At 47.4% G+C, this 26,387-nt stretch overlaps 1 long non-coding RNA gene across 1 annotated transcript in view; it reads right to left on the bottom strand.

The window, feature by feature from the left end:
• Positions 1–9,909: 9,909 nt before the first annotated feature.
• Positions 9,910–26,387, bottom strand: part of LOC123600693 — a 143,283-nt gene continuing 126,805 nt past the window's right edge. The window contains exons 6-8 of the long non-coding RNA XR_006713743.1: positions 23,724–23,782; positions 17,653–21,645; positions 9,910–13,831 (exon numbers count right to left, since the gene is read on the bottom strand). This is a non-coding gene — a long non-coding RNA (uncharacterized LOC123600693). The remainder of the gene's footprint in view (positions 13,832–17,652; positions 21,646–23,723; positions 23,783–26,387) is intronic.

Here is a 26,387-nt window from a genome sequence, read left to right as displayed (position 1 = left end):
ACGGGAGCACAGAAGGTGGGACCAGGAGTCGCGTAGCTGTTTCTAGAGGCCAGACATGAAGGCGGGAGCAGGGCATGCCTGGTTTGCCGTCACCCACCAGCAGCAGGGCTGGCCAGGCCAAGCGTAGTTGAGCATTTAAAATACATTAAAGGCCTGCTCCCTTTGAAGTTGGAAACTATCTCTATTTAATCAGAGAGAAACAACTTTTCAAAAGATTTTTTCCCCTCTTTTTTACCTTCAGCTTGCTGGCTTCTCCTGTGGTTAGTAGCATGAATAAAACATGCATATCCCAATTAAATCTTGATTTAATTTCACTTCTTTGCAAAGCTGATGAACTCGAGTGCTTTCATAAAGACACTGAGCATTAGCATTCTTTTGTTATGCACAATCCATTCCGAGGAACAAGGGGCTAAAAATAATCAGGCGCCTCTCTCCTGGCCTTGCCAAGCTCTCAGTGAGTTAGGGAGAAAGGAAAACACACGCATGCACACACACACACACACACACACACACACACACACACACACTCACACATCTCCAGCCAGGCTAATCCTCCTTGCGGAGACCCCCTGGTAACTGTGGAGAATGAGAGCCGCTTTTGACCACAAGGAGCATCTTTGGGTTGGAAGAGAAGCACAGTCTACAAAAATGACTGAGTGACTCTTGGACACTTCACCTGGAATAAACAGTAGGCCATGGTGATCTGAGAGCTCCTTACTTCTCCTGCTTCAGACGAGGCACCAAAAGCAGAAAGTTCTGGACCAACCTATACCATCCCAGAGGTCTGACTGAGCTTCTTGGTTAGCCACTTTCTTTTGAGTTTGAAAAATACAGGGGCACCTGGGTGGCTCTGTCAATTAAGCATTTGACTTCAGCTCAGGTCATGATCTCACAGTCCGTGAGTTCGAGCCCCGCGTCGGGCTCTGGGCTGATGGCTCAGAGCCTGGAGCCTGCTTCTGATTCTGTGTCTCCCTCTGTCTCGGCCCCTCCCCCACTCATGCTCTGTCTCCCTCTCTCTCTCAAAAACTAAAACGTTAAAAAGATTTTTAAAAGAAAAATACAAAGTTCCCCTATAAGTTTGTCTTCTTCATTTCAAAAAATAAATCTGTGTTAGATACTGGGAGGAAATAGGTGAACATGTTTATCAGTGGCTATTCCTGGATTATGGATTGTTTTTTTGTATTATTCCTGATATTTTATAGTTTCTGAACTCTCCTTAGTGTAAATATATTTTACAATAAGAAAAAGTGATTATTTTAAAGAGACACATTTATTGAACCACCCTCCTAGATTGAGGAGGAACAACTATCTAAGAAATGGCCCCTAACTTCAAGTTTTTATGCTCCTTAAGGTAACTAATAATAAAGACTGAATATAGAAGCCTCAGTTCTTTTTTTTTTTTTTTTTTTTTTAATTTTTTTTTTTTTCAACGTTTATTTATTTTTGGGACAGAGAGAGAGCATGAACGGGGGAGGGGCAGAGAGAGAGGGAGGCACAGAATTGGAAACAGGCTCCAGGCTCTGAGCCATCGCCCAGAGCCCGACGCGGGGCTCGAACTCACGGACCGCGAGATCGTGACCTGGCTGAAGTCGGACGCTTAACCGACTGCGCCACCCAGGCGCCCCTAGAAGCCTCAGTTCTAAGCTGTGCAGAAGCTCGCAGCGATTAAAGAACTTCCAGAGGAGGTGACACTAGAAACCTATAGATCTCCGGGTTTGAGGGACTGTAGGAGTCATGTAGACCAACTCTACTCTTGGTGATTAAATTTCACCTTCATCAGCCCCCCTGAATGACCCACTGGTGAACATCGTCCGTTCCTGACCAGAAACTTGATACTCTTCAAGTCATTCTGCTCCGTATTTTGGTTTCTTCCACCACCTGGAAGATCTGTCTTACATTGAGCTGAACTGTTTCCCTGGTGGCTCTGATTTTGCCTCCTGGGGTCACATGTACTAGATGAGCCACCTCTTCCAGAGCACAGCTCTTTGATTTTACATCAGCTTTTGACGTCTTTCTTCTCTCTTGTCTTCTTTTCTTGACTGAACAATTATAGTTTCTTCAACCACACCTCAAATGGTATAACTTCCAACTGATAAGGGCTTTGAAAAATGGGCCAAATACACACAAAATGAGAGAAGAAAGAATGGACTTTCTCAGCAAGGAAAATGGTACAGACAAGACGTAGATTCTGAGTGTGTGGACTGATCTAGGAGAAACCAGTCTACTGGGGCTGAGTTTAATGAGGGCCTTGATGAAAGGTGCAGGTGAAGAGGTAGGAGGGAGGTCTCTGGGGAAAACCTGGGTTGTAAACTGATTCTGGCTGTAGCACCACACCCCACTCACTGAACAATTTCTTTCGTTCCAAGAGGGACCGGCTCTGGGATTCAGGGGATCTCTTTGCAACCAGGTGCTCCTGCTTCATGACCGCCCAGGTCATGTGGATCCAGTAGGAGAGAGCCAGGGAGAAGAGGGCAGTGGTGAGATGCTCAGTGTTTGGTTACTGCAGATAGTCTTTCTCTCAGCTGCTGCCTTTCCCTGTGATCTGACCAGCAAATAACAGATAGTACGCAGCCAGCCTGTGGAGAAAGACTCCCTGAGTCCTCCATTTTGTCGGGAATACATCTGTCAGGTTGGCTAAACTGGAGGTGGGGTCGTAGAGCTCAGGTCTAAAGAGCCCGTCCATGAGATAGAGGTCATTTTCAGGGTTTGTGCATGGAGCATCATGGGAAAGAAGAGGGGCCACAGAAGCATGACAGACCAGGGCAGGCAAGGGACAGAGATCGGGGGTGCAGAGAAGGGGTCGGGGGACACACCTAAGGGTGATTCCCACCTGGGAAGTCACCCCTCACCCTCTGACTCCTCCAATCACATGGAGCCGTAGTGACTATCCAAGGATGTAACGGACGCAGTGACAACAGTGCAAAGGCTGTACACAGTCAGCTCATCATGGTGGTGAAAAAGGCAAGCATGGCATGTGGGGAACCTGCAGCAAAGTACCGGGGAAGTAGCCTGACTGGGGCCCGTCCATCCCCTTCCCCCACACCTGGCTCCATCCTCTACAACAAGAAACTTCGTGTGCATGTGTGTGAGGACCCCAGACCACAGGTCTGAGCTCCATCTGCTTGTCCTGCCTTCAAAATGCCAGTCTTTGGCTACCCTCAAGTCAAAGGGTGGGCACCAACAGACCTTGAAAAGAGGACTGTGCAGACCCTGGAAGTGAGATCAGGGCTATTTAAGAAGGAAATCTGGGTGCCCCGAGGACCTAAAACTTGGTCTTGAATGAGGGGCGTGCGATCGGGGTGGTCTCATCCTGTGAATGCCAAAGATGTGGGGACAGTAGGATGGGAGAAAGGCCAGAACCATCACCCTGGAAGCATGGAGCCCAGGGCCTGCCTGCACAGGGCTAAAGACAGTACTGATGACAAGTCTGGTGACCGGAAAACAATGAAGTAGAAGGAGCAAAGACTTTGGAATCACACAGGTCTGGGCTCAGATTCTAGCTTTAACACTTACCTCCTTCATCCTCCTTTAACCTCTTTGAATCACAGGCTCCTCCTGGACAAATCTGGGACCACACACCTGCCTTGTGGGCTAATGAGATAGTGTTAGAAAATTCCTGCCATGTATCCATAAGTGATGGTCATTGTTGCCTTTAACATGAAGTCACATGTCAAGGGACAGCCAACTCAGAGCAGTAACAAGACAGAGCAGAAGTCTTGGGGGAGAGGCAGGCTGAGTTTCCTTTGGGTGTTGAAGACCCTGTGGTAAGTTCAAGTCTGTCCAGCCCAGATTCTGAGACCACACCTCACAGGCCTTTGCAATTGCTCTGCGTTATTTCATTTCATCAGGCTCCTGCTTACTGTTCAGTAAGACAAGTCTGCTGCTGTTTCAAATCTCCCAGACTGTCCCCCACCCTCCACGTTGCACAGACCACATTAGAGCTTTCTCGCACACAGGCTGCTCAATCCAAGCCTCAAACAGCTCATGCCAATAAACCGGTTCCCAAGACCCAGGAGGGGCACGCTGTGGGAAATCTACACGCTCATAAAGAGACAGGACTGCTAATATGCTTACAGGTCGGGGGTCTTTCTCCCAAATTCAGATGAGATATTGCCACAGTAAAGGAAAATTGCTCAGACCTATCTTCCAAGCACGGACCAAGGAGGAATCCCCAAGATTTGGCTGACATAGCTCGTAAATCTCCCGCATTTCTGTTTGTCCCAACCTCCATCATCTCAAACAACATGTGGGGTTGTCACATTTTAAGAAAATAAATAAAATGAAATTATAGATTTGCTTTTGTGATCCTGATGTGCAGATTACATGTTATTACGTTATGGATCTCACACCCCTCAATGCATTTGCACTATGGTATGATTATTGGATTTTGATGTATCGCCAACATCAGACCCAAATAAATATTTTTCTGTACTAAGTGATGCTGGGAAGGAAGGCACTTCTTAATCATACCAGCTTATTTAGGTGGTTTAGTAAGAAATGAAAGGAAATCAAAGTGAAGAAGAATAAAAACACCAAGTCCAGTCTTCCATGGCAAGTCTTGCGCACGTCTAGTTCCCTAAACCCTAGAAAAATAAGCAGAGACCAAAATGAGGCCTGGAGCCTGCTCCGATTCTTAGTGTGATTCATGCATTCATTCCACAAATGTTTACTCAACACTCACTATGTTCCAGGCACTATTCTGGGTATCAGGGGGCAGGGCAGGCAACAAAGGAAACAGACAAAAATTCCTGCCTTCATAAAGCCTATGTTCTAGTAGAGAGAAAGGAAAAATAACTAAGTAAAATACGTAGCATGTTAGTGGACATGTGCCTCAGAGAAAAACAAAAGTGGGGTATGTTTGGTAGCATTAAAAAAAATTTTTTTTAATGTTTGTTTACTTTTGAGAGAGAGACAGAGACAGAGCATGAGTGGGGGAGAAGCAGAGAGAGAGGGAGACACAGAATCTCAAGCAGGCTCCAGGCACTGGGCTGTCAGCACAGAGCTCAACACGAGGCTTGAACCCGCAAACCGTGAGATCATAACCTGAGCTGAAGTCAGACTCTTCACCAACTGAGCCCCCCAGGGACCCCTATTTGGTAGCATTTTTAATAGGCAATCAGAAATGGCCTTATGTTAAGAGTGATATTGGACAGAAGCCTGGGAGGAAGAGAGGCAGCAAACCCTGGAGAGATCTGGGAGGAAGTGTGTTTCAGCAGGTGCAACAGCAAGTGTAGAGACCCGGAGGTAGCAGTGGGCCTGCAATATTCAGAAAACAGTAGTCTGGAGCAAGGGTGAGCACAGGACAGCGAAGGAGAAGGGAGGTCAGAGAGGTAAGGCAGATGGGGTGGCCAAATCGGTAGGGCTTTATAGGCCACTCTAATGACTCTGGACTATTCTACGGTACAGTAATGGACAAAATAAACACTCTCCCTGCTTTTTCAGCGATTATGCTAGGATTGAGAGTACAGAAGTTGGCAACTACATAAAGGGGGAAGTGCCATAGTAAGGGGTGTTTGAGAGGAGAGATGTGCATGTGAGCTACATGCTTCTGGCCCGCCGCTGTCATCTTCACCCAAAATTCTCTCTTCTAAAGCTCTCTGGTTATCTGAGAGCAGCCTGATAACCATAAAGGGACCTGTAGGAGACCAATGGCCCTTCTGGAGATGGAAAAGTTCAAAAGGAAAGAGGGAGGGAATTCTGTTTGGACCCTTAAGACTCTCTAGTAGTGGACCTGCTGATTGTGTTTCACTGCCAAGAAAGGCAAGAAAATGGACTGGGGGAGGGGGCCAAGGTGGGGGAAGGCGGACATCATAATATCACATGGCAAAGCTGAAGCAGCAACCTTTGTTGGAGAAAGGTACAAGTCAAAACCAGCAAAAGAAGGCTCGTGGGTCTTGTGGGTCAAGGTGGTGTGGATCAGACTGTGGGGTTGTGCTTCAGTAGAAAGATGCTCCTTCCAGTGCAAGCAGAACATTCCAGGAGCAGGATAAACAGGCGAGACCCAGGTGCCAGCAGCCCGAGTGTAAACGCCAACTGTGTAGGGAGTTATCTGAGTACCAGCTGTTAGCACCTGGAGACCTTTAAAAAGGTGGATTCTGGCTGCTGGGAGAAGAGGGACTCCAGTCTCAGAGAAGATGAGTTAAAGCCCAACCCCTTCTGCTAGAGGAAAGGAGTCCATAGTCTATCCATTACCAGGGGATCTGAGCTTCAGATGACGACCCTGGACAATATGTCTGTCTCTCCCATTGAACTGCAGGTGGATCCTGAGCAAAAATTACTGGGTCAACCATAGTAGAATCCCACAGGGTCATAGAACAGTATGGACGACGTTCTGATGGAAGACACTTTAGGAAGCTCTCGGGTGGTAGAGGGAAATGCAGTGGCCTGAGTGTCACTGGTTACAGAGCCAGAACTGGTTCTTGGAGTTTGAGCAAATCATTTCACATTCTGACCAGCAATCTCTTTGCATGTAAAATAAGGCTTTTCACGCTCTGCTCCTAGAAATTTAAGGGATCCTAGAATGCACAAAGCATGTGGTTGAATTGAATAAGTGAGATCTCAGCCCCTAAGTAGCTAGTGAAGAGAAACAAAATATAGATCAAGTTTATAATTCAGGGCCAAGTGTGGTGGGTCTTCCAGAGAGTGAGAGAGTTCTCTGGAAGACCAGGTGATGGGTCAGTTGTTTCTGGAAGGGGCAATGGCAGCAAAGGGAGAAGGGAGGGCGGGGGCTGCTACTGCCTTAACAGAGAGAATAGCAGAAGCAGGGGTGAGGCGGGAGCGTGCAGGGCAAGGACTCCATGGGGTAGGAGGCAGTAGATACAGAGAATGAAGAAAGAGGTTGGGAACAGACTGGAGGGCCATGCATGCCAGGGTAAGGAGGGTCCCCTGAACAGTTATGAGGAGGGGACACAGTATGTGGAGTCTAGTGCTTTAGGGGGGTCATTCTGGCAAACAGTGGCAGGTGGGGACAACATAAGGTGATGAGTAGCAGATGGTAAACTATTGCTGTAGAGTATAAGAGAGGTAATCGTCGGGAGTGGGGGCAGAAGAGGAGAAGTAAAGGAACACGTAAGTGACCGGAAGTGGAATAGTGGTCAAATCAACAGAACTTGACCACTGCCCGAGTAAGCAGGGCAGGAAAAGGCATGCGGAGAGAAAAACTGTGCTCTAAGGTTGAGTTCTGCCTGTAATTGGGAGGGTAGCGCTAGACACAAAGTAAGGAAAAGGCGAGTCCAAACAGACTGAGGCAGAATATGACAATTTTGGTGTTAAGCACATTGACTTTGAGTTGCTAGCAAACCATTGGGAATTTCGTCATCTACTGGCTGTGTTACTTTATTTTTCTATGCCTCAGTCTCTTTATCTGTTAAATGGGGATGTTATAGGATCTAAAACGTTGTGACAGGAAAATTATACATATACATAAATATAGATACACTGCACACAATAAATAGCCAACCAGCCATTATTACATTATTACAGCCAACATTATTATTATTATTATTATCATCATCATCATCTAGGTGGAAGTGTCCAGATGAATGATAAAACCGCCAATCTGTTGCTCAGGACCAAAGAATTCTTTGCAAAAGGATTTATCATAGGATTGCTTTAAATAGAAACTCTCTTGGGGTACCTGGGTGGCTCAGTCAGTTAAGCATCCAACATTGGCTCAGGTTACAATCTCACAGTTCGTGAGTTCGAGCCCCGCGTCAGGCTCTGTGCTGACAGCTCAGAGCCTGGAGTCTGCTTCGGATTCTGTGTCTCCCTCTCTCTCTGCCCCTCCCCCACTCATGCTCTGTCTCTTTCTTTCTCAAAAGTAAACATTAAAAAAATTTTTTTAAATACATAGTAACTTTCTCTATGCTTTTAAAAGAGTATTTCTTTTTTTTCCCCATTTTACTTGCAACCTTCCAGTAATCTATTTAATATGTTAAGTAAGGCACCTCCATAGTTAAAATGAAACCACTTTAATTCCTCAGTTGAAGACACTGAGACAAATTCCCTCTTGAAAAAGTCAGCCTGGGCATAGAAGGCTCTGAAGGAAGGTGTGTCCTTCCCAGGGCTGGTGATTCAGACAGCCATGGCTTGGGGCAGGGGCTGCGTATGGGAGAAGCAGAGAAAAGCTCTTTCTGGCAAAGAGGAGCTTAAAAGGTCTAGTGCCTGCTAGTGGCAAGGGAGGGAGGAGCAGCCTGTACCTGGGGGCAGTCTGATGGGAGCCCGGCTTCCAAGAAACACCAGCGCTCTAGGTCCCCACTAACCAGACTCAGAAGTCTTGGTCTGCAGACAGCCCCTGGCTTCAGATGGTTCAACTTTTTAAAGTTTATTTATTTTGAGAGAGAGAGAGAGAGAGAGAGAGGATCCCAGGCAGGCTCTGTGCACAGAGCCTGACACGAGGCTCAAACCCACAAACTGTGATATCGTGACCTGAGCCAAAATCAAGAGTCGGACCCTTAACCAACTGAGCCACCCAGGTGCCTCAAGATGGTTCGACTTTATTATGATGGTGTGCAAGTGGTCCGCATTCAGTGGAAACCATACTTTGGATTTTGGGGTTTGATCTTTCCCAGGGCCAGCACTATGCAGTCGGATCCTGTCTTGTGATGCTGGACAGAAACAGAGCTCCCAGCCAACCACGCAGTCTCAAGAGCCAACAGCCGATCCATTGACAACCATTCTGCACCCACACAACCACTGTTTTTCACTTTCAGTACAGTATTCAATCAATTACGTGAGCTATTCAACACTATTATAAAATAGGCTTCGTGTTGGATGATGCTGCCCAACTGTAGGCTAATGTAAGTGTTCTGGGCACGTCCCAGGTGGACAAGACTAAGCTATGCTTAATAGCTTAGGTGTATTAAATGCATTTTCAACTTAATGATATTCTCAACTTACGCGTTTATTGGGGCATAACCCCATTGTAAGTCAACGAAGATCTACACATACAAGCATGAAGTGATCCCTAAAGACACAAGCTTCTTTTTTCACTTCATGCTCTGATAGAGTGTCTGCCTTGTTGTTGCTGTTGTCATTAGCTAACATAGATCCTAATGTGTTCAGCAATATGCAGTTCTAGTTAGAGAAGACTTCCTGGAGGAGGGGGCTCCCTAAAGGAACAGAGGCAGAAAGGAAAGGGATGGGTGAGGGGGGACATTTCTGGCCTTTTCAGGGGGAGAAAGAGCTTGCTCTGGGCAGACAGTTTAGTGGCCCTGGGCTGCCGGCACCAGAAGCGTTAATGTGGGATGACAGCTTGGCCTGGTGTGGAGGCCTGTGTGCCCACAGGAAACTCTCCAGGAAATTGCCCTACCCAACAGCTCCAGAATCTACCCCTCTTGCATATTTGGTTGACTTGAAACTTTTTTTTTTTAAGTTTATTTATTTTTGAGGCAGAGAGAGACAGAGCATGAACAGGGGAGGGGCAGAGAGAGAGGGAGACACAGAATCGGAAACAGGCTCCAGGCTCTGAGCCATCAGCCCAGAGCCCGACGCGGGGCTCGAACTCACGGACCGCGAGATCGTGACCTGAGCTGAAGTCGGACGCTTAACCGACTGAGCCACCCAGGTGCCCCGAAACTTTTTTTTTTTTTTTAAATCAATGTACTCTCAGAGCCAGATAGGCTATAAAATAAATAAATAAATAAATAAATAAATAAATAAATAAATAAATAAATAAATAAAAGGAGTCCAAGGCAAAAGAAGGAACAGACTATTGCCATGTTCCCTGCATCCTCCTCCCAGCTCCCAGCACTTCCAGTCCTGATCCCGCACCAAATGTGGAAGTCTAACAGATCAGGAAGGATTGCACATGTGAGATTTATAGGAAGAGGGTGACAATTTATGCCAGAAAAGTTTCTATTTGAGATGTCTATGATTTATAAGTTTGTTTTTTAAGAAACAAATGTGGAGACCCTTGTAAATAACAGATTTATATATTAACTTTCTGACACAGCATCCTACCTATGAATGAGTGAACAGCATTAAGTTCCCATTTAGAAAACAAGAGCCTAAACCCACTGGATGGAGGTACCTGATTTATCAAAGCCAGCCTGCTCCATTAATCAGAGTCCGGCTCCGGGATTCGGTGGCCATGTGACTATCCACACTGCTCTGGGGTTTCCTCTTTGGGTGGTATCTCTTGCCTTCATCTTTATTTATTTCCAAAAGAAAAAAGTATTGTAGCCGATTAAACTGACTGATTGATATGCCAGTGCTGAGATTTATGAGGCTGGGCCCGGCTTCCGGGGCTGCCTCTATATCCCGGCTCCGGCTCCGTTCTGATGGAAGGTTGGCCCCTCACCAAAGATTTGCATACGCCATGTTCCGTCCTGTTCACCCTCTAAGCGGCCAGAGCCCTGGCGAATTCCTTTCCTCTTTGGATCTTTCCCCCAGAGGAGAGCCCCAGACTAGCCCTCCAAATATTTAACGCCCAATTAATCCTATAAACGCTGGCTACGAGAAGCCCCGAGTCCTGGAGAATCAGATCTGTCAAGGGCCTGAGGGAACTCTGCATCTCACCAATAAGGACCGCAGCCCAGAGAGGTGGAGAGGCTGTGCAAAGTCACACAGGAGTCAGAGGCCGAAGTGGGAACAACAGGAAATCTGCATTTGTTGATTCTGCACCCAGCCCTCTTTCTACCACCCTGTGCTCCACCGGGAAGCCTTTATTTCAGGACCTAGGAAGGAAGCTGAGCTCTGTGGTAGTTTCTCCAGGAGCCTGAGGTCTGGGGAGTTGCCAGTGATCAGGGCCCACCTCCTTCTGCCTCCACTGCAACTCCTGGTGACTGGGGGGTCGACAGCAGGATCACCACTGCAGGAGATGCCGCTTTGAGGGGGGACCCCTCCTCTCTGCAGCTCCTGGTTCTACCCGCCCTTTAGGTCTTGTTCTAGTGCTAGGTGCTGAGCTAGTGCTAGTCCTTCAGCAAAAGATGCTCAGCCCTCTTGTCCTTCCTTATCTGCCCCTTCCCTAATCTGCTGCCGCACTTGTATGTACCCCTCACCGGGCTACTTAATCACAGACTGTCGCACAGAGTAGCTGTCCACTATTAAGCACTTAATCATATGCCACCTTGGGATATCTTCTGTACTGTTAGCGTGGCATGCGCTGTGTTCACCAAATAACCTCACGTCAGGCTGCGCCCCCAGACACTCTTGGGCGGGGGCCACGTAACTGGTTCTGACCAATGGACTGGCCGAAGCAGCTGGCACACCTCCTCCACCTCTGTCTGCCCCTGCTGCGGTGGCCTTGGAGACCATGGGCTCCAGCAGGGGCAGCTACAGAATGGGGCAGGGTCGCCTGGTCTGCCTCTGCCTTTGCACGGACAGTCACATTTATTGTGCAAAGGCATAGAGATTGGGGATAGATTTGTTACTGTGGCGTGTCCCTTCCCCTATATCGATAAAGTTAGTTACTGCTGCTAATCTCAGGCCTGCCACTAATTGGCAAATAGTCATTTTCCCACTCCTGGGCCTCAGTGTATTCATTTTTAAAAAGAGGCCATTAGACTGTAAGATACAAATAATAACTACTATATATTTTATACTCGCTGTATCCGAGGCAGTGTGCTAAATGGTTTCTAAACATGAATGCACGGACTCTGATAACTACTCTATGAGATAGATCTCATTATATCCTTAGAATGAGGAATCTGAGTTGTGGGAGTGGGGGGGTGGCAAGGCTGGGGGTGTTAAGCAAGCCTTCCAAGGTCACATAACTACTAATGGAATTCGAACACAGGCAACCTGACCCCAGTGTCCCATGTTCTTACTGCTGTGTTTTATGACCACCCCAAATCCATCAGGCACAACCTTCATAGATATCTCTATTGATTTCTAACTGTCTGCTCGTATGCCTATCTTCCAAATCAAAGTGTAAGTCATTTGAGAATAGGAGGGATGGGACGCTGGTGCCCATAAACTTCCCCTTCTCCCGGGCTCCAGAGCCTAGGACAGGGTGAGCATAGAGTAGATGTTTCATTAATCCTGCTTGAATTAAATGGTACAACTCTGAAGTCAAGTCAGATAAATGTACCTCCTGTTTGGCCAATCTGACTCAAACAGTGTGAGTGCATGAGTCCTAAGACAACGAAAACCCACAGCCACTCAGCCTGATGATTTGATATGTGTCCTTCATTCCTTTGGCAAACGGGCGCCATGCAAGCTGCTGTAAAAAAAAGTCCCCTGCAAGGCACAGCCTCTGCTCTGGGGAAATTATGGTCCCGCCAGTGAGGGAGCTTCAAGACACTAAAGTGAAGGGTACAGAGGATGACTGTTACCCAAGTTCTATGCCGGAGTATTGCTCTATACAACTAGTTGTGTGCTAGTGAATGTTGAGCAACTTGTCCTCTGGGGGGAAAAGGCTGCTCCTCATCGGCAGTGTTTGCCAATTTCCGTGGTGTAAATACTTGTCCCGTGGCTGACCACAAACTACCAACGTGATATCACGGAACCCTGAGTTGGAAGAGAGACGCGTGCATGGTGGGCTCTGAGAAGCCCGTGGGAACACACTGTAGCACCCACTGCATACAGCACACGATGGTTGTTCCTCACCTCTGCCTTGAGACACCTATCAGAGAACCCCTGGAATACAGATGAGCTCTAGGAACAGTCTCAGGGCTGAGGGATATTGGACACTAAGGGATACATGAAATGTCCTTAGGTTTTTGAAGGCAGAGAGAGAGAACAGATTCTCATCTGTCTAGGCCGGTTTATGTCCAGGCCTGCCTGCAGGCACAGGGATGGACCAGGTGACCTCCAAATGTCACACTCAGCCTAAGGATTCTGTGATGCAGGCAGAATTTGCTCCTAGCTTTCGTCTGCCACAAGGGACGTGTCAGGCTTTCTGTGGACCGGAGTCAACAGTACCAGTGCACCCAGTAGAATGCCATCAGCAAACATCCTCTGCAAAGTTGCTGACCTAGTATTGAACAGGTTAATTGCGGCCAGTGGGAGGCTCAGCCGCCAGGAGGATTTCTAAGACTCCGGAGTCCACAGCTCCGGAGAATGCGGACGTACACATGACAGCTTCTAGCTCTTTAGGAGGGCAAATGGGCCTGCCAGTGATGGGGCCCTCTCCAAGGGTGCTCGGACCCTGGGAGCCCCTCCCCACCAGTCCAGCCCTGGCTCCCTTGCCCTGCATGGTTGCCCCCGCCCAGCCCTGGCTCCCCTGTCTGGCACACCGTCCCTTCCTGCATATTCATCATTCTCGGGGCTCACGGCCGTGGTCTGGAGCTTCTCATGGGAGTTTGCAGATAATGTCACGGGCTCCTGGAACCTCACGGGGAGGGCAGGGAGTAGCCTGCCAAGGAGGAGGGAGGGTGTGCATGGGATCTATTCATTTCCCATACACAGGAAGCTTCGGAGAGAAGGCAGACAAACTGTCTCCGAGACTAGCTCCCTCTCCCAGGGACCACTTCCCCTACCGGGACAGGCAGGCTGCCAAGGAAGGGCTCTGGTGAGGCCTGCATCTGAAGACTGAGCCTATTTCTAGAAACAATCTAGAAGGGCCCAGGGTCTACTCCCATTTCTAAGGGGTACAGCTCCTATATTCAGGGCTAATCGTTCCGAGGTATCCGAGAAGCAAAGAGGTGGGCTAATTTTCCTCGGGTCCAACCTCAGGCACAGGATAAAGAACAGAACCCTGTGAGACTGCTTGGCAAGCATCATCACCGCACCTGGCAGATGGAGAATGAGACGCTCAAGTTCACTGGCAAGTTACTCGTGAAGGCAGATTTGGGACTCAGGCACCCGATCCTTGGTTCACTGCTTACACAGGCCCCAGTAAGTAATACAAATGATGATCCACCAGAAGCTCAGTCTTTCATGGAAGAGCCTGTGGATGAATTCAGTAGCAGAGGAAAGCTAGTCTCAGCAGTTGTCTGGCCTCCCCTCTGATTCTCCTCCCCCCCCCCATTAAAATTGGCACACCACAGAGTCAACCTGGCTTTCTAAGGGCCACTTGCTTTTCCCCTACCCCCTTTCCCCTGCCTGACCTCTCCATCTCTTCCAGACACCTTAGTTCTACCGCGTACTTGTCCACCTGTCATTGGTCGATCCATCCATCCATTCTTCCCTCGCCCATCCATAAACCCACCCATTTACTTAACTATTATATACTGAAAACCTATTGTGTGCCAGGAACTCTGTTGGGAAGTCAGGACACTTTACTTCTAGCTGTGTAGCCTTGAACACGTTGCTTAACCACCCAAAGCCTTGGTTTCCCTATCTGTAAAATGGGAATAATAAAACTCTGTATTTAGGGTTTGCTGAATAGTAAATAAAATACATATGCATATAAAACAGTACAGCACTTGAAGATTACCAGGCACTCAGTAGCCTATCCTTACATGCTATGGAAGAGAACAAGGTCAATGTGATGGGGATCTTGACCTTAGGGAGCCTGGAGTCAAACTCCCATCTGATTGTCCGGCAGATCTCCGGACAATCCTCTTCTCTCTTCCTTCCCCTATTCCCTTGGCTGTGGTGACTTTCTAAATGTCAGATCTTCAAAGAACTCCTTTCTGAACCCTCCCAACTTGGTCCCCATAACATTTTCTCCTTCTGTAGTGTCATTCCCCTCAAACTCTCTGTTACCTAGGACCTTATCTCATCACCGTGTGCCTGTTTATAAACCCTTTGATGGCCAGAACTGTGATGATGTTCTGTATTCTGTATCCCCACAATGCCCAGCACAGTCACCTGTACAGAAATACTTGCTAATTCAACCAAGCTGCTGCCCCCACCAGCCCTATTCCCGCTCAATCTCGCTTCCAGTGTCAAGGTTGTTGATTTTATTACCAGGAAATTATCTGCATATTCCTACCTGCTTTGCTTACCCTGCTTTATATCTCAGATTTAGAGGTAAGTTAGACTTTAGACTGGCTTTTAAATATCCCCAGCTGATTCTACTACTGCAGCTGATGCCTGTAACATTTATTTATAACTTTGCAAAATTGGCCAGTGGTTAAGATATATAAACCCGAAGGGGATTCGTGCATTTCCAATACATTAAGGTACATTTAAAACATGCTGTGTCTTACCAGGGGCTTTAAGATACACATTACCGCGGGAGCTAGAAGGACGGGAGCAGAGTAATTGGCTAATGAGAATTCTGAACAGTGACTGGAAATATGGCAGAACTGCCCTTTGAGAACTGTGCTCACACCTATTAATGAACTTTATCCACGGCTCTAAAACACAGCTCTGTGTTTCAAACACAAGCCCAGGAGGCTCTGCGGCTCGGATGCTGTTGCGTTAATTCACACCTAGTTATGGTGACTGGCACCAGCCTTCAACACTGGTCAGAAGAAAACGCTGCGAAGTCCTAGGATAATTACTAAGTCTGGATTTATTTTATACCAGGTGCCAGGTGTTGATATGGAAGGACATGTTTTTCTAACTCTAAGTATGTGCGGTACTAGGAAGAGGGGGGGATGAGTATGCTCGCATGTTCCCGGTCATGTGGGGACCATGGGACTGCATACATATACATATCCTGCCATGTAGGAAGGACTGCGACATAGCCAATAGAGGAATGATGTGGGAAATCCAGTGACTTTCAGTCTTGGACAGGAGTCTGGATTCCAGGTAGGGTCTCCCATGGTTCATGGCCCTGCAGTGAATATTGACCCGGTTGAGGAATAGTTCAAGTCTAAGCCAGCAGAGACTGTAGGGTTGGTGAACTATTGGCTTTGTGTCCAAGACAACAGCCATTCTTTTCATAATGGGAGAGGGAAAAATATAGCTTCCCACTGAGCCTGTGTATGATGTTTATCTTGAGTAGGAATGTCGAGGTTGATTGCCAAGAGGCAACTGCCTTCTTTGGAGCTGTTTATTTAGCTTGCAATGACTTTTGAAAATGCCCTCCTACCATCTTTAAATACTCTCCTTCATGGGTGGGCTCCCAGCAGCCACATTTGTACATCTGCCCAGCACTTTGGTCACAGATTGATGGACTGGGGAGGGTAGTCAGGCCAATTTGCTCAACCAATTTCCCTTGTTGTAACTCTGACCCTTCTGCTGACGACCCCCAAATCTGTATCTCCAACCCATCTCTTTCCCTCCAAGTTCAGACCTGTATGGCCAGCGGTCCACTGGACAGAGATCTGCCTGAATGCCCCACAAACCACTCAGGCAACAATGTCAAACATATCTTACCCTTTTCCATTCGTTCCTAGATCCAGACACCCAATTCTTCTGACTTTACCTCCCAAACACTTTTTAACTCATCCCCTCCTTTTCCAACTCTGGTTTAGGCTCTTGGCCTGAACTCCTCCTGGCTGACCCCCCTGCCTCCTGCCTGGAATCCCTCGAATCTGTCTTCCACACGGATTGAAGCACAATCTGATCTGAAATACACAGTGGCTTCTCCCTAAGAGTTTGTAACCTGAGAATTAGAATGCATTCCCCTCCTCAGTGTCTCCCTAGCATTTACAACCCCGCTTTCAGGCTGTAGCCCACTTCTCCATCTCCATTCCCTGCTTTGTGACTGGCATTCCGGTAACCTGGGACCACCTGTATTTCCATGAAGCTCTAGGCCTTCCAGACTCTGTGTCCCTGTCCTCTCTTCTCCCCTTCCATATTTGATGAATTCCATCTCAGCCTTTAAGACCTCTCTCAGCGATGACTTCCTGGAAGGCTTGTATGACTCCCAGTCCCCCGAGGCTGGTTAGGGCCCCCTTTCCTATGCCTCTATGACAACTTGGCCGTATTTCTATCACTGCACTACACACATTGTAATATAATGCTTTTTTTTTTAGGCTTGTCTGACCCAATAGACTGTCAGTAACTTGGGAATAGAGACAGCATATATTTCTTTCCTCTTAGTGTCCTCAACCCTTGATAAATATTTTAGAGTGAGTATATGAATAAGTGAATGAATGATGTGGATGCATGTCAAGGATTGTGCCATAGGTGTAAGAGGGGAGAAGGAGCGTATGTCAATGAGCCATTGTGCTCCCTGAATCTTGACTTGTATGCTTGAAAGAATAAGGAGGAAAGGATGTTCTTGAAACTCACTCTCTCTGACGATCCTGACCATGTAAGCCTATAAGGAATAGTCAGTCATTCTGGGCATGGTGCTCATCAGGTAGGGAGTTTCCTGTCTATGTCATGCTGCAGGGAGCCAGGAAAGTAGAAGCAGGAGTAGTCCAGGAATAAGAGAACACCAGTTCTACTGTTCATTCTGCCATGTGCCCCTTGACAACTTAATTGACCCCTCTGAGTCTCGATCTCCTCATTTGAAAGTAGAGTAATAATTCCTGCCACTCAGGATCGTTTTGATGATTGAGCTGATGGGTGTGAAACCCTCAGAACAGTACTCAGTAAATATTCAACAGATGGCACATTATGAATTTAGTGTGACATCAACTTTAAAAATCACTGACTCTTGGGGTGCCTGGGTGGCTCTGTCAGGAAAGCGTCTGACTCTTGATTTTGGCTCAGGTCATGATCTCAGCATTCATGAGTTTGAGCTCTGCTTCGGGCTCTGTGCTGATAGCACGAAGCCTGCCTGGGATTCTCTCTCTCTGCCTCGTTCTCTGCCCCTCCCTGACCCGTTCACTCTCTCCCTTTCTCTCTCCCAAAAGTAAATAAACATTAAAAATTGTTTTTTAGTCGGAAAAAAAAAAAATCACCAGCTCTTCCGTCCATTACCTGCGTGCCATTAGATCAGGGTTTGTCCAGTTCCAGGCTGTGAATACTTTTGGCCAGATAATTGTCTTGGGGGGCTGTCTTGTGCATTACAAGATGTTTAACAGCATCTCTGGCCTCTACCCACTAGATGCCAGTAGCACGGCATCTCCCCTGCCACCCAGGAGTTAAAATATCTCAGAACATTTCCACATATTCCCTGGGGGGGCAGAACCACCTTTTCTTAAGAAACGCTGCTCTAAAGAGGGAAGTGACCTCTGTTGCTCTGACTTTTTCATCTGTAAAATGGGGAGTAGTTTCATGACACTTGAAAGTGTTACTTGAATCAGGTGTGATAATGGTTCTGCAATTGTTTTGAAAACTTCAAAGTGCTTTTCAAATATAAAATAAGTGTTTTGACAGATATCATCAACTTGAGTACTTAAAGAAAAGCCAGCATATCCTCAAGCTACTAACCCTCCCCCAAGTTGCCCAAGAACCTCTGTGAAATGGAGTCCCCTGGGGCCAATTCTGTCCCCAGATGTTGAGTGGAGGACTGGAAGGTGAGCTCTCTCCACCAGCCTCGTCAAGTTGGCAGCTGAAGACTAGTCTAACCCAGCCCTGTGGGCGTGAGGTCACAATGGGACCTGCGCTGAGCTGCAAGGTAATATTCTAGAATTCTCCCTAAAACTCAGGTGGCTATTGAGCCTGGTAGATTTGGAGGTCTGACCATTTCTTGCTGCCTATAGACAAGTTTCCATATCCAACACTACCATTGCTACTGCTTAAAGTTTGCACTGGCAATAAAAGTGAGTGATAATTTTAACCCCAACTAAGTTAAGATGACATGAAGGGGACCACAAGCAGCCAAAACCTCATGGGGTGTAACAAGGATCTGATGAGTTCAATGTTCAAGTCCTATTGCCACAGTGGCACTGGTGAGATTTTTTTCTGGCCGGAAGTTTGTGAACCTAGAATGTGGGTGGGAAGAGAATGGAGCAAATATTTGGCACAAATGATGCTCCAAAATTTACCTTTTATCTCCCCTTTTTTCAAAGCTTATCCCTAAAGAGATATTGGAAAACAGAGACAATTAGACAAGTACCCTGAGTGATGTCACATCGTAAACCACCTTCCAAAGGGCTCCTGCCCTAACAGTGATCTCTCTTCATTTCTCAGATGCCGGTCCTCATTCCCAGCGTACATTGCCAGGCAAGTGTAGCTGCTGGCCCATTCCAGAAACCCAGCAGTTTGGGGTCAAGCCCAGATCACTAGCTCTGGTTGCCCTTGATCCCTGGGATATTCCCGCCTTATGCTTCTGGCGTCCTTCCCTTCAGGTAGACTTTGCACAGGACCACGGGTACACCTTGAGATTGTCCCCACTCTAGACCTTAGAGGGTGTGGGGTCTCTATCTATCCCTTCTTCTTCAGAAGGCCCTGGACTCTTATAAAGCTTGGTCCGGCCCCTCTAAAGGGGCCAGAATATGCAGTCTGTGGGACAGTCAGCCTTTCTCAACCCACAGAAAGATGTGACATACGCTCCCTGAACAATTTTTTTGTTTTGTTTTATATGGTTGCCTAATGAAGAGGAATCATGCAAATAATTCCACCTGTAATAAAAATCTGCTCCCTGTGACTTTATGGATTAGTAAACTTCGAAGCAGCTCACATAATTTTTAAACTCTTTCCTCCTATAAGGGGGTATCACAGTTAGCTCGAGGAGGGGCGTCATTAAGCACGGAAGGAAGGGCTCTTGGCCAAGCAGACAACCTCCTTGGGCCTCAGTTTCCCTGTCTATAAAGTAAGGAGAACAATCCCAAGGCTGTTGTTCGCCGTGGCGGGCAGGGAGGATAGAAGGAAGGTGGCCCAATTGAGTAGAACCAGGAAAATGTCTGCCATAAAGCAAGGCCACCTGGCCTATAAAAGCATTCTGGAGGGCTCTGGGTGCAGATGCAAAGACAGGAAACTGCGAGACAGGGAATTGGTAGCAACAACTCCAGGTAACTCGGCTTTTTAATTAGAGAAGCCTTCAGCCGGCAGCAGAATTGCTTCCGCCCCGCAAACCAGAGACCTGAATCGCAGCAGTGCAATATTCAGCGTTTGCACTTGGTAGTAACAGGGGTACAGTAAGGCCTCCCTGCTCCGTGCCGCATCATCCATTAGAAAACAAAAAAGGTACAGTAAGTGCCACTGAGCTCCTCCATTAATTGCTAAGTAAGGGGAAAAAAAGAGAAGAATAAAGTGCTTTTACCTGCTCGGCTGGATAATTAAAAGCTGCCTGAAGCACTGCTAACCTTTTTCATTATGGCAGTGTTCATTATAAAGCCAGAAAGAATTAACTACACTGCATTATCAGATATCGAAAAATATTAATAGCAAAAGTGAGAAAGGGAAAGGAGGAATTTTGGGCGAGTTAATTAAACCACACGTCCTCAATGACTTATTAAGTGACTGGTCGAGCTTCCTGGAGCTCGGTGAGTCCCAGAGAGCATGCGATGTGTTTCTACTCCTCAGGAAATGAGTTTCCAGCCCCGTGGACTTGTATTATTTTTCCTTCCTCTATTTCAAAATTCTTGTTTCTGTCTCTCTTCGCAAATACTGCCGAGTGAGTCAAGTCCTGGATTGGGACCATCTTAGCGCCAATAGAGTGGGAGCTGGTTGAGAGCCCTTGAAGGTCACTGCTGTGGGGACCACTGTGGGAACGAGACCACTGTGTTGTTCAGCAAAAGCCTTACAGTTCTTCTGTAACGGAGGAGGTGAGAACATCTTATAATGAGGTCCCTTTGCTGCTTCTGTAAACCCAAGCCCGTGAATGAATCCAAGAAGGGCTCACCTTGCCTATCAAATTCCCTTCTACAGGGTCTGTTACTACAGCCTGGCACAGGGCATTGAGGGGGGATGTGCCCTTGGGGCCTCAAGAGCTGTTTGGAGTAAGTTATCCACGCTCCATCCATAGAGCAGAACACGGTCAGAGCCCAGCTGCAGCAGGAAGGCCAGCTGAGCGAGGACTGTCATACTCGCAAATCTTTGGTGAATTAAGATGACATCCTCTGCAATACTCTTAAGTGCTTAGTCCAAAAAGGCACACGTACGGCACCGTCCTACATGGCATAACAGGATGGGGGTGAAGATAGTAACGGGGGAGAGTGGGGGGGAGACAAGGAACATCTTCCATGGTGGAAGGAACCAGGGAGGGAATGAAAGCATTTTCATTTAGCAAAAAGCAAAATTGATGATGAAGAAAATGTAATATTGATTTCTTTATTCTTCCTGCTGGCACTGAAACTTTAAATGAAGTCATAGAGCAACTGAGACTCCCGCTTTGATTGGTTGTACTTTGACCTAATCTCATTTTAAGAGTCTAGTTTGCATGATTGTTGGTGACACGCAAGAGGTTTCTCTTTAAGCAGGGTAAGGTTATCGTTTCTCCAACATGACATTTTGACAATCAGACGCTGTTCTGGGGAGCTCCGAGCCTGTCCTTGCTGATGGGTTTCTTCCCTAGGTGGTACGTTGGCCCCCATGGCAGCTTTTCTCAGAAACTCAATGAGCACTTGCCCAAAGAAGAGCTTTCCAGAAAATGGGTATAAGTGATGGTTTATCCAGCTGCAGCCTACATGGAGGTAGTGGGGACAGGAAAGCTTTGGCTAGTATGTGAATGAATGTCAAAATAGCAATAGGGGCAGAGTCAGGAGGTTGAGCAGAATGGATGAAGTCATTGAAATGGACCCAGTGGTCACGTGTCTTCCTGACCATGATTAAAAGCCATGTTTGCACAGGTACCTTCTTGCATTTTGTCAGCCTGCACAGAAGTATGTGGAGCGGCCTATGGGGGCTTGGCTGTCCCGGCAGCAGGACCTTCTCCCTGTTAAGTGAGTTTTGCATGTAAAACATTTAGAACAGTGCCTGGCACTTAGTAGGCACTCAGTAAATGTTAATGATTCTTCAGCATCCTGCATCTTTATCTGGAACTTTTCATGAGCTTCCTTTATCTTGAAATGCCTTGAAAGGAGAAATCTAGAGATAACATAGAAAAGGGTATGAACATCGAATTTTGAACAACTCTTTAGAGGTGGATTGCCCCCTGGAATGGCAATGGCACCCCCCCTCCCCCCCCCCCAGCCCGTGATTGGAAAAAATTGTAACTTTCTGGTTTTTCACCCTGTCCTTCTGGGGGTGCGGTGTGGGGTAGGGAGAGATTAGAATCAGTCTTTTACGAATTCCCAGATTTGAGACCAAAATTGAAGTGGGCCACCCATGACCTCCAGCATTCAAGCCTCGAGTGTTTGCTGACTGCTCTGCCTCTCTCTTCAGAATGCACTTAAAGGGTGGGCTTCTTTGGCCAGGAGGAATACCTGTGCTTGGGACCATATAAGATATATAAGAAGGGGTGCCTGGGTGGCTCAGTCGGTTGGGCGTCTGACTTCAGCTCAGGTCATGATCTCACAGCTTGTGAGTTCGAGCCCCGCATCGGGCTCTGTGCTGACAGCCCAAAGCCAGAGCCTGCTTCAGATTCTGTGTCTCCCTCTCTCTCTGCCCCTCCCCCACTCACACTCTGTCTCTCTTTCCTTCAAAAATAAATACACATTTAAAAAAATTTTTTAAAGAAAACCCTTTGGACCTTGGTGACTGGGAGCTTGGAGAGAAGGAAGAAAGAGGTTGCCCTTGGGCCCTTTTGCATTAGGCCAGGCTTCCAAATATATCACACACATTCCCACCTCTTTCTCTTGGCTCAGCCTGCAACACTTCACTCATCCCTCCCAGTATTCTTCCTCCATGGACCATCTTCCAGGTCTCCCGTGTGAGGTCCACTACCCCAGGTCTTCGTCAAGCAGATCCAGTCCTGGTGACTCCTCTTAGCTTCCATAGTGTTATCTGAACTTCTCATGTTCACCAGCCTGGAATGTTGGGCCTATCAGTTTCTCCATTCTAGAGAGTCTGATGGCATCGTGTTCTCAATCTCTTTTCTGTTCTGTGGGACTCTGGAATGAATGGTCGTTCAAAGTGCCCCTCTTGTTGGGTCCACAGAGCTCCATTGGTTTTTGGTTCGTGTCTGTATTATAGTAAGTATTTTATAGCATTTCAGTGAGATGCCTGTGTTATTGTCCATTCTATTTGGGAGCACTTGGAGGGAAAGCATCATCTATTTATGTTTATATATTTATCATGCCTGGAACAAGCACACTCGGTAGATGTTTGTTGGGTCAAAATGAATTGAATTGAATAGTACTTATTCTGTATCTACCACAGGCTCTAATTTGGCTCTGGGCAAAGGATGGGCACACACCAAATATTTGCTGAGCCTGAATTAACCCCATTGGCTGTCTCAGCCCCCTCAGCCCCTCCACGCTGTGTGATGTTTCATGGCTGTCTAGTGAAGAGATGGTACATGGCTTTCTGGGTCCCCCTGAACTTGCTCGTCTTAAACCTCTGCAGCCACAAAACAGACAGATCTAGACGGCCAATACCCTCCATTTTCCTTTTTATCTCTGTAACTTAATTTATCTCTGTATCCTAGAAAACCACATAACTATTTAGAAAAAAACTACAGATATGTTTTGAAACCCTAGGTTTCCAGGCTATTCCATATAAGGGACTTTTTCTCAAATGCCTCATAATCCATGTGAAACATGGAAGTAATCCATTTATGCCCCCTTCTAAGCACTGTAGTGCCTGCCACTTAATTTGTGACTTCAGACAAGTAATAACCTCTCTGGGGCTACATCAGTCCGTCTCCAAGGCCCCTTCCTGCTCTAACATCTGTGCTTCTGACGCCTTTTGGAAGGCCCATTGATTAGCTAACTTAGCCATTTTTTTTTTAACGTGTGTTTATTTTTGAGAAAGAGAGAGAGACAAAGCACAAGCAGGGGACAGGCAGAGAAAAAGGGAGACACAGAATCCGAAGCAGGCTCCAGGCTCTGAGCTGTCAGCACAGAGCTTCATGCGGGGCTTGAACCCACAAACCGTGAGATCGTGACCTGAGTCAAAGTCGGACACTCAACCGACTGAGCCACTCAGACACCATTTCTAACCCCTTCTCTCTTGCTCTCTTCCTGCTATTCATGATTTTTTTTAAAAAAAGGACATATACTTACTTCCTTGTGGGTCCTCATACAATCTGAGTAGCCATGGGACCAATTTTGGACAGGGGCTTCTGGGGAAAAAAAATTGCTTTCCAAGGGAAAATGGAGGGATACAGCTTATGAAGTCCTTCTTTCTTCCTGTCTTGAGTGAGAAGCTGCTAGCCATTCCATGGTAATGAGGAGGTGAGCGTGAGGGCAGAAAACCAACACATCAAGGATAGTGGAGTGCCCAACACCTTGGTGACAGCACAGAGCAGTGGATCAGCCCAGCAAAGGAATCATTAATGCCTTCATGAGTCTAAACTACTATTAGGCAAGAGTTTTGTTGAAATTTTTGCTGAAAAAGATGTTGCCATGAGCATCCCTGACATACACCTTTCTAATTTCCAGGCGAGAGGATTCTTCAGGTCACTTACTTTGTTTCCTTGGGTCCTCCCCATGAGTGTTACTCCACCTTGACCAAACTCACAGGCCCGCCTGCACACGTGTGCATGCGCACGCAATTTGTAGCATGCTTTATGTTGCACAAGTTTCCATGTGCATTACCACATTCAATCCTTCTATCCTGTGAGGGATGTCCTGTCATCCCCCTCCCCTGTTTATACACGAGGAAACTTAAAACAGTCCCCCACGGTCTCACTGACTCCAAATACAACACGTTCACGCAACTCACCGACAACCCAGGTCAAAGTTCCACACCCCACTTCTTCCACAGAGGAAGCTGTTGGCCTTATCCCGCCACCACCCTGGGGCACAGGCCCAGAGTGAGTCTTCAGAACCTTGGAGGACTCGCCAAGGCCCACACAACTCCGTAAGGAGAACCGTGTCAGAGAGGGTGCCTCCCCACCCCTGGAGCTCAGCAGCCCTCAAGGGGGAGGCAGCAGAGACTGTCCCCCAGCTGGGGCCGGAACACAAGTAATTAATAGGTGATCATGGAGCTGGACAAATGCAGACTGACAGCAGGCTTACCTATCTTATAGCCTGCGCCTTGGCTAACATTAGTTCTACAGCTAAACCCGGGCTTTGTTGACATGTTGTTCCCTTTCATTAATAAATAACTGCCCGAAACAATTACACTTCAGGAAACTAACCTTATTTTTCTCTTTCCCTCTGAAAGGTACCAAAAATTAAAAGCAAAGATGCTTAAATCAGCTGGAGCATTCCTGGGCGGGTGTTCCTAAGTGCAGTCTGCTTAATGGGAAAGACCTTTCGGGGGAAGGGCAGTCACTCTGCAGCTCCCCCGGAGGGGCCACGGGCAGGTAGAGATAGAATACACGGTTTCTCCATGAGGGCCTGGCCCTCTGCTTATCTCGGGATCCCACTGTCCAACGGACTTAATTTACCTCTCCAGTCTAGCTCTTCCTGGAGCTGCAGGCACATGTCAATCTTCTTTTTTTTTTTTTTTTTTAAACCAATATAATATCATGAAAAGATCGTGACACTTTAAAATCAAGCAGTCCCAAGTTTGAGTCTGAATGCTGCCGCTTATTAACTGTCTGTTTTGCACCACTTATCTGACTGTTCTGATTATTTGTTTGTTGTTGCATAGCAAAATACTCCAAAACCTAGAGGCTTAAAACAACACCCATTTATTACCCTGCAGTTGCTGTGGGTCAGGACTCCACGGGCAGCTGAGCTGGGCCCTGTGTCCAGGGTCTGCCAGGCTATAGTCAGGGTGCTGGCTGGGGCTGCACACCTCCCCCAGCTTCACCCACGGAGGTACTCTCCAGGCTCCAACCTCACTCACTTGACTGTTGACGAGACGCAGGGCCTCCCGGGCTGTGGGCTGGAGGTCTCCCTCAGTTCCTTGCCACTTAGACCTTTCCATGAGGCAGCTCCCACTGAGGTAGCTGGCTTGCATCAGACTGAGCCAGCAAGAGAACAAGATGAAAGTTAAAGTCTTTAATAACCTAATCTCACAAGTGACATGCCATCACTTCTGCCGTATTCTTTTCATTAGAAACAAATCTCTGGGTTTGGCTCACACCCCAGGGGAGGGGATTGCATAAGGACACGAATGCCGGGAACCAGGATCACTGGCTGCCGGTTTAGCAGCTTCTGAACTGCATCTTCTGAAGCACGGTTTCCTCATCTATAAGTGGGCATTATAATAATTCCCTGAGAGGTGGGAGAAAGATTCCGATGAGATGCTATACAGCTTAGGGCCTGGAAGAATGCATAAGAATGCATAAGGAGATAACTGTCCTTCCCCTCCTCTGCCTGCCACATCACGCTGATACGCTCAGAGGTTGATATGCAAAGAGGCTTTATGGCTAGTTCCACTCCCAAGAATGAAGCAATATGGATACAGAGAGCAAGTCAGAGGGTTCCAGGGAACAAAACTGATGGTGGGGGGAATATTTGAGCTCTCCGGACAGGGTCAGAGGCTGGCTGTCCCTGAGGCAGAAGGCTGGAGAGATCACTGCTGAGAGGCTGAGCCCTGGGTGATCTTGAGAGTACAACCAAGGGCCAGACCCCAGCAAACGGCCTCAGGAGCCAGGGCCGTCACAGCCCCCATCACAGGCCAACCCCGCCACCCTCCCCAAGGGCTACCGACAGCCCCAGAAATGCTCCCAGAGGGGGTCCATAAATCACAAGATGCCTTCTTCTCCCAAGGTCAGCGGACTGTGGAGCCAGCTCTGAGCATGGATCACTCTCGCTTTCCTTCCCTAATTT

Source organism: Leopardus geoffroyi, chromosome D1, assembly GCF_018350155.1.
Source record: "Leopardus geoffroyi isolate Oge1 chromosome D1, O.geoffroyi_Oge1_pat1.0, whole genome shotgun sequence".
NCBI lineage: Eukaryota > Metazoa > Chordata > Mammalia > Carnivora > Felidae > Leopardus > Leopardus geoffroyi.
Note: the sequence above shows the minus strand (reverse complement) of the source record. Positions and strands in the feature narration are given on the sequence as shown.